Source organism: Lipotes vexillifer, unplaced genomic scaffold, assembly GCF_000442215.2.
Source record: "Lipotes vexillifer unplaced genomic scaffold, Lipotes_vexillifer_v1.1 scaffold137, whole genome shotgun sequence".
Taxonomy (NCBI): domain Eukaryota; kingdom Metazoa; phylum Chordata; class Mammalia; order Artiodactyla; family Lipotidae; genus Lipotes; species Lipotes vexillifer.
This window is the reverse complement of record NW_006775780.1, coordinates 3,818,975-3,827,841: the sequence shown is the minus strand read 5'-3', so window position 1 is coordinate 3,827,841 and position 8,867 is coordinate 3,818,975. Positions and strand designations below refer to the sequence as shown.

General features: G+C 37.8%; 1 protein-coding gene across 1 annotated transcript in view; it reads right to left on the bottom strand.

The window, feature by feature from the left end:
- MKKS (MKKS centrosomal shuttling protein) overlaps positions 1 to 3,910 on the bottom strand; it is a 12,528-nt gene extending 8,618 nt beyond the window's left edge. The window contains exon 1 of the mRNA XM_007450206.1: positions 3,678 to 3,910. The gene's annotated coding sequence lies outside the window, so the exon portion shown is untranslated. The remainder of the gene's footprint in view (positions 1 to 3,677) is intronic.
- Between the last annotated feature and the right edge of the window lie 4,957 nt (positions 3,911 to 8,867).

Sequence of the window (8,867 nt, the reverse complement as noted above, 5' to 3'; positions counted from 1 at the left end):
CAAAAAAAAAAAAAAAAAAAAAAAAAAAAGATCTAGTGTTGTTTCTTCTCTAACTTTCATTTGCTTGGAAACCTTAGGTGTGAATGCAAGTGCATTTATACCAAATCCTGCTTATAAATAATTATGAAAATGAGATAACTGTTGGGATTCCTAATACAGACACTCTCTAATGTTCAGTCTACATCCAGCTAGACAAATCTACACAACACATTTACCAAAGAATAAACCATGTTTTAATTTAAAATATTTGGCTAAATTCAGAGCAGTTTTCTGTAGTTTTACCCGATCAATCAATGATTTTCAGTTTTGATGTCCCATATCTAACTGTCCCCCAAATTTTGGCTAATGACAATAAATACAAAAGCCAGGGAATGTGCTGGATGACAAGGAGAAAAATAGGATCTGATTTGCAATGTGATCTCAAAGAGTGTAAATAATATAAAATGCTATCATTTACCAAGTGTGCTAGCGCTTGTACTAGTTTCCTTAATGAGGTTGGAAGAAGCGTGCCTGAGGCATAAAATTCTGATACTATAATAATATGTGGAAAGGATAAAAATCTCAGGTCATAGACCTTATCTGTTGAGGCTTGGTGCTTTGAAGGTAAAGGTTCAGCCAATTATTAGTTATTTTCAGGAATATGCTAACCATTGGACAGTGTTTAGCACAAATAAAACTAATTGAACTACTCAGACTACAGTACTACTCAGAGCTGTCTATGGCACAATATGATACAGACCAAAAAGGTGATTTGAAGATGTGCAAAGAAGATGTGAAGAGAACAAGGGAATGCTATGCAAAGTGTTCTTTTGGTTACCACTCCTCCCAATTTAGTTAAAGGGCTGTAACCATGGCAACTGGGCCCAAATAAAGTGAAGGCAATGATGGCCAGCTTTCTCCCTGCAATGATAAAGCTATAGTCATCTCTTTTTATAGCACGAGGAGGAAAAAAAGTTTCTGTTCATCTTATGCAAGGAACAACAAAGGTACTTAAATATTATTTCAAAGGTTATTTTAGATTTGGCAAAATCTGTGAAATACATTTAAATGAAAGCTTAGTGAAGTGACTTCCATACATAAATCTGCACGTTACAACACACACACACACACACAAACCACAAATCATAACACAGACTGTGATTAATCAAGTGATTTCTCTAGTTACTTTTCAATACATAATAGTGACATGCGACTTTTCAAAAGTAGAATGCCAAATTGGCACCTCTAACAGTCTTGTGGTAATGAGACCAGTAACCATACCTTTTGGCTAATATCTCTATAAAATGAGAAAGGAAGAGAGTGTAGGTGACTCCCAAATCATTTTTAGGATGTCAAAACTTGCTGACTTCTGGTCCTATGTCTAGATCTAGACAAAATAAGGTACAATTGAAAAAAAAAAAGAAACGAAACACAGGGCTGGCTTATAGCATAGGTTTGGAAGTGTCAGTTCAGCTATTTCTTTCTTCCTAACAATGTGACCCATTATTCCAAAAGTTACCATCACATGAATGGCCCTGACTATTCCCGGATGCACTGGCCTGGCAGATGGGCTTTTTGCAGTGATGGATAACAATTAAATAATACTAAAACCTACATGACTATATTCTAAATTCAGAGCTATAAAATATGATTTAAAGAAATATAAACAAGTAAAATATTTTCCTAAAAGGAATCAGGGCTCTTTGGAGAAGTGGCTGATTCTAGGTCTGAGGCAAGAAATAAACTAGATGAGCTGGGGACATTTTTCTGCCAAAAAGTAATAATGTTATTAAAGATCACTTTGATCATATCAAAGGGCACAGGAAAAAAAAAAAAAGACACAGGAGTCAACTTGGAGGGAATCTAAGATGGGACAATTTAAGCATTAAAAAGAATACTGACAGTAATAGACTGAGATAATTCAAATTTATTATAAACACTGATAAAGGGAAATAAACCATATATCTTGCTCTTCCTGTATAAATGCATTTTGAGGGGTAACTGAATAGTTGAGGCAAAGTTGGTCCAGCTACTAAATGGAGAAGAAACAATAGCATTTCAGCAGCATAATTTTGCAACACCTAATGAAGTAATGGACTACACCATCATAGTGGTTGGCAAATTATAGCCCATGTACCACATCCAGCCCACTGCCTGCTTTGTAAATAGTTTATTGGCTCACCCTCATGTACTGTGTATGAATGCTTTTGTGCTAGAACTGAAAGTTAAATAGTAAGAGTTACCATTAACTTTTTCAGTGTGATAATATACTTGTGGTTGTATGTGTTTATCTGCACTGTTAAAGATACATACCAAAACCTGAGACTTGCTTAAAAGTACTCCAGCAATTAAAAAAAAGGGAGGGGATAGATAAAAAGAGACTGGTAAAATGTTGATAATTGTTAAAGTTGGGGGATGGATACTACAGAGTTGAATATACTATTCCTCTCTATTTGGGGTTTGTTTGCAACTTTCCATAATAAAAGTAAAAATTTTTTAAAATAACGGACAGATACAGTGCATTCTTTGGACGTACTTCAACCGCTAGGACATTATTACTCACCTGAAGGTCAAAATGGTATATTAAAATAGAAAATGTTCCACAATTGTAGGGTCACAGTTCTCCATCTGGGGCCAAATGAGTTTCATAATTCATTATTTCTTGGATTTTAGAAATACAATATAGTGTATAACACCCATAATCAAAATAATATGGTGTTTAACACCCAGAATCAATATAATCATAATACAGTATAACACTCATGATCAAATACAACATTTCTGCAGTGAAAGTAAGTATTCATATTAAGTGGAATAAAGATTAAATTGCCTCATGTTAGTTAAGATCAACTAGCTAAGGAGTTATGACAAAACCTTTTAGATTTTAGAACTTTCTGGATTTGGGAATTATTGATAGGGGTCTATAGACCTGAATTATAGTACTATATGCTCTTATTTCAGTGACTCTGAAAAGTAACAAATTACTTTGAAGCTAAAATATTAGTCATTCTTTGGTAGCCATGGGGGATTCGTTACAGGACCCCCCTCAGATACCAAAATCTGCAGATGCTCAAGTCCCTTATATAAAATGGGGAAGTATTTGCATATAACATAGGCATATCCTCCCAGACACTTTAAATCATCTCTAAATTACTTATAATACCTAATACAATGGAAATGCTATGTAAGTAGTTGCTTTTTGGAACTTTCTGGAATTATTTTTTAAAATATTTTTGGTCCGTGGTTCACTGAATCTGTGGATTTGGAACCTATGGGTACGGAGGGCTGACTGTAGATATTAAGGAATAAATACAATTAGTTTTATTTATCTTGGAAAAATCAGAGAATAATAAAGAAAAGAACCTTTTGCAAGTTACAGATCTGTAAGTGCAGCATGGATTTATGGCAGGGGAAAAACTGTTCCTTTGGACACAATTATGATCCTGGTGACACTGCTAGTGAAAAGGGCAGGACAAGTGATGGACTGACTGTCCTTTCAGGCAAGTGTCAAAGCTTTCTGTGGAACCAACTTTTCTAGAAGCAACTGTAGGATAATATTTTGCCAGTGGTTCATAATAAAAACAACAGGTTAACTCACCAACTTAGGCTTTTATTGCCAGAGCCCTACACTTTCTTAAAGATTATGTTTCCCATTGTTGGAACATGCCATTTGGTTGACCACATTAAATCAAACTCACCTGAAGCTCTCAAGTCTACTATTTCCCTGGGATGTGGTTCTTCTCAGGACTTGTGACTGCCAGACTGCCTGGCTCAGGAAGGTCATCCTTATTAGGAATTTGGAAGACAGGGCTGCTTTTGATCCTGTGCCACCCCAAATGTATGAACCCAACTAGAGGTACCATAACAACCAGAACTTTGTAGTCTCTCCAGAATTTCTGAAAGCTCATAGTGCTTCAGCATTAGTGCACCTAAGAAAAGGCCAACAGTTAAAAGAAAGAAAATTTAAAAAATCCCTCAAATTACATCTATATATACCACCACAAGCAGAATATCGCACTCTAATAAAAGCTGCCTGTTAAAAGTTTTTAGTTACAATACATTGCAATGTTAATTAACAAAAAGAGACATTGTAGACTTAAAGGGATGGCAGGAAATCAGGCTTGGTAAGCTTATAGAGTACTACTAAACGTTTAGTCAGAAACTGTAATGGAGCAACATTATCTGCTCGGAAAGCCACTGGAATCTTTGGAAACACTCATGCATCAAAATCGTTTTCTGGGCTTCCCTGGTGGCGCAGTGGCTGAGAGTCCGCCTGCCGATGCAGGGGACACGGGTTCGTGCCCCGGTCCGGGAAGATCCCACATGCCGCGGAGCGGCTAGACCCGTGAGCCATGGCCGCTGAGCCTGCGCGTCCGGAGCCTGTGCTCCGCAATGGGAGAGGCCACGGCAGTGAGAGGCCCACGTACCGCCAAAAAAAAAAAGTTTTCTTCATTGGTCCCCAACCTTCTTGGCACCAGGGACCGGTTTCATGGAAGACAATTTTTCCACGGACAGGGGTGGGGGGTAGATGGTTCAGGAGGTAGTGCGAGCGGTGGGGAGCGGCAGATGAAGCTTCGCTGGCTGGCCACCACTCACCTCCTGCTGTGCGGTCCAGTTCCTAACAGGCCTGGACCAGTACTGGTCCACGGCCTGGGGGGTAGGGAAACTTGGTTTTCTTTATATAATTAATTATACTTTCTCTGAACCACAATGAAGTTAGATTTTTAAAAAAATATATTTAGTCACAATTTTTACAGAAGAATCAAATGGCAATCCTTAAATATGCAGTAAGAATTCAGATTCTGCATTCTGACAGGATGTGAGTGATGATGCTTCGACTGAGATTGAGTCATGCATGGATTCCAATTGTAGCAAAAGACTTGGTTTGGACTCTATGAATTAATGCCATTTCCACATTTATGTGCTGAACCACTGCATTTTAGAGTGTTTACCCTTATCGCTAATAACTATACCCTGCAGGGGTTATTGTCAATCCAGTTTACATGAAGAAATTGGGGCCCGTAACTTGCCTGGAGTTTCAAAGCTCAGTAGTATTGCGAACAGTCTTTTTGTTCTATCTTTGATTTGGAAAGCATGGAGTGTAGCCCAGGAAGTCTGTTTCTGATGATCCGCTGGGTTTGGGAACTTGAGTCCGTACAACTGGACTCCTTATACTTTTTCACTTAAGGGCACTCACTAGGATTTAGTGATTAGCTTATAGACTTGTGATGCTATGAATGGACCTGCTCTCCAAGTTCCTTTCTGGGCACAGGACAGTAGGACTGCTCCTTCATCTACAGGATAAACTAAGAATTAGGTTCAATTGCATGTATATGAGTTTCAGTATCATAAAATTTCTTACAGTAATTTTGTGTGAATGCCTTTAGAAAAATGCCTGGATGGAATTTTCACTTATTCCTTCCCTTTTAAATCAAGATTAATATACAGGACTAATGAGCTAAATACCTAAATTGTCTCTGTGTTCTGTATATACATATTAGAAAAACAGAAGGCTTAGAGTTATGCCTATGTACATATATTACTCCCAGCATTAGAAACCATTTCTCCTTGAGGTCCAAATTCACATTTAATAAGGACTTTGTTGCTAAGCTTAAACAAGTTACTAGATGGAAAAAACATGGCCTACTTTGTAACTCCAAGTATTTTATGCTTTTTTCTTTTCTAAAGTGCTTTGGCATCCTATACACTTCTTGCAGCCTTTAGAGACCACATCTTTTATTGACATGCTCATGTTCTATCTTCGGAAAAAGTCAATCACAAATAACTGTATCATGATTACATTTCCTTGCGAAGCCCACTGTGCAAAAGCCTTTGGGACATTTGAAATTTGAGGAAACAATAAAACCACTGGGGGAGGCACCGGGTGACTCAGAGTAAGTAATGAGGGAAGAACTACAGTAAGGGTTACTTCCTAGATGGAAGGAGGGACTGAGGGTACACCAAAGTCAACCGGCTTGTGTTGACTGATAGGTGGCATTTTTGTCCACAAAATACCTTGAATTAAAGGTTTAGAAGATACTGTCCTTCACATCCAGTCTCAATACCTACGGTGACTTTAACACCTCCAACTCTGTCCCTCTCAACATGAGCTTATCAAGTCACAATACTTTTCATAGATGGCATCTCTGCTCTTCACTGTTTACTTTTCATGATCACTAACATATCATCACTCATTATTTGTTACTTTTTCCTGAGTTGCAAACTTTTAGGAAAACAGTTTACAGAAAAGAGTCATTTGGATAAAAGGATATAATAATAAAGTTGACATAAATAACTCAGTAATTAAAATTCATAACAAATTAAAGTACCAGCTATAACAGCAATGTCTGGAAAGTGTGGTACTATTCTCTCCATGTAGGTCACAGGATGAAATGTGATGTATTGAGAACCTTCCTCAGATTAGGATCAAGTTAGCTTCCTGTACTCAATACATCTTTGGGTCATCGCTGTGTTAAGGACAAAGGAGGGCACTCCATTTTGTTTATGTTGTGTTTAACAGACTACTATATATATATATTGTTTTGCGGTACGCGGGCCTCTCACTGTTGTGGCCTCTCCCGTTGCAGAGAACAGGCTCCAGATGCGCAGGCTCAGCGGCCATGGCTCACGGGCCCAGCCGCTCCGCGGCATGTGGAATCTTCCCGGACCGGGGCACGAACCCGTGTCCCCTGCATCGGCAGGCGGACTCTCAACCACTGTGCCACCAGGGAAGCCCAAGACTACTGTTCTTTTCCACTAGAATAACTTAAGGATCTATGCATCTTTTTGTAGATTTAGGTTTAGTTAAACCTGGGAATTAGTACCTATTTTGGCTGAAAACTCGTATTTGCCAAATTACCACTGAGGCCCAGTAACAGCACTTCCTGGTTAGTAACTGATGTGGACTGATTTAATGATTAATTGCTGTAATATTTGCTCAACATCTACATGCCCCCATTTCCTCAAATTCTCCATATCTCACACATTGATTTGGCTAATGGGGGTGAGAGAGCAGGTAACTATTTTCTGATGATTATCCTGTTGTCCTTTGAGAGGCTTGGAAAATTATTAGGATCAGGATGACAGGGCTTTTTACTTTACAAAGTACTTTCACAGTCTTCACATTTAAATCCACATAAAAACACTGAGTATCACACCATCTGCATGATAGTCCATCTCCACCAAGCAAAATGGACTATTTTTAAATGGCACAGTAACCTTCACCTACTTCATTTCGCTTAATAGCTTTCCAGCATTTTACATGTATTCTGTTGCTTAAATAACCCATATTCTAGGGCCAGACAAGTTAGACTTCACTAAATAAGGCTCATTGTTAGTTGTAAGAAGAAGACAACAAATCAGTGAAATGATGCATTCCTTATTTTCATATCTTCTTGTGGAGCTTTTAAATACAGTCCATATATTTTGGGGATAAAATTTTGATTTAACCCATTTTTTTTCTTCTAAAGTCTTTTCGTGGTTTTTTTTTTTTTCCAAAATGAAAATCAGCATTACTGCCGTTTTCTAAAAAATATAATATTGTCTTACTTTTTTAAGTTAGAAAATACAGATGTAAGAAAAAGAAAGCTAAAATATCTGTAATCATTTTGGTTTTCACAAAAATGTGATTAGAATATACATGCTGTTTTGTAATCTTTTCTTCCCGTAAGAATACAAATCTTCATTATGACTTTCAGTGGCTGTATAGCTTTTGATTTATGGCAATACCCTAATTTGACAGATCGCTGATAGAAATTTGAGATTTTTTTCAGTGCTTTATTGCTAAACATGCTAAGAATAATAAGTATTCTTGTAAATTCTCCAGAGCCCATGCTTATAGCTGTTACATGTTGCTTCTCAAGATGATACAAAGTCTTACTAGAATTCCTAACAATTAACTCATTTTTCTTTCTTTTCTTTTTTTTTTTTTTGTGGTACGCGGGCCTCTCACTGTTGTGGCGTCTCCTGTTGCGGAGCACAGGCTCTGGACGTGCAGGCTCAGTGGCCATGGCTCACGGGCCTAGCTGCTCAGTGGCATGTGGGATCTTCCCACACCGGGGCACGAACCTGCGTCCCCAGCATTGGCAGGCAGACTCTCAACCACTGCGCCACCAGGGAAGCCCTAACTCATTTTTCAAATGAACTTACGAGAAGGTTTTTAAAACCTTGACTTTTACAAAGGTTCTCGGTGCTGGGCAGCAGGGAGACAGGGAGCTCCAACTTGGGGGATGAAAAATGAAGCTAGATACAGCTTATCTTAAAATGGTCCTTCCCCCCAAACATTTGGCAAAAAGTTATTCCAGGTGGTATGGAACTATTTTATGGACTCGAGAGATTCCTGAGTCTGAAAAAAAATTTCTCAAGAATATGCTCAACATGATCAGATTGTTGGGCAATAAGAGGATGGTTTCTAAAATAAGTTAGTTCATTCACTGAGCCTTTCAAGTTTTCTTGGAGTAAAGCAGCAACAGAAATAACAGCAGGAAGACTTCTTTCCTCTCCTTACCCTCCTTTAGTCTACCTGACACTGCCCTTATCTTTCCTGAATCTTATTTAAACACACTCCTATAAAAAACCAAATAAACAAAACCAGAAGGTATGGAACTCTTTTGATGGAGGAAACCAAGAGAAAGGAAATGAGATTAGTAAATTTTATATTAAGTAAAACAGAAAGTAGATGTTTATGGTTTTATCCATTGAAATGCCTTTTGTTTAGAAAATGTTTAGAGGCCATCAACACAGATTATGCTTTCTTATACTCTTCTTTCAAAAATGTATACTTTGCATTATTCAAAAGGTTTCATATTTTTTCTCATTTTGTTTTCATAGCGATTTTATGAGACCACTTTATACATGAGGAAATTCTAAATGATTGATTCCAAAATTAC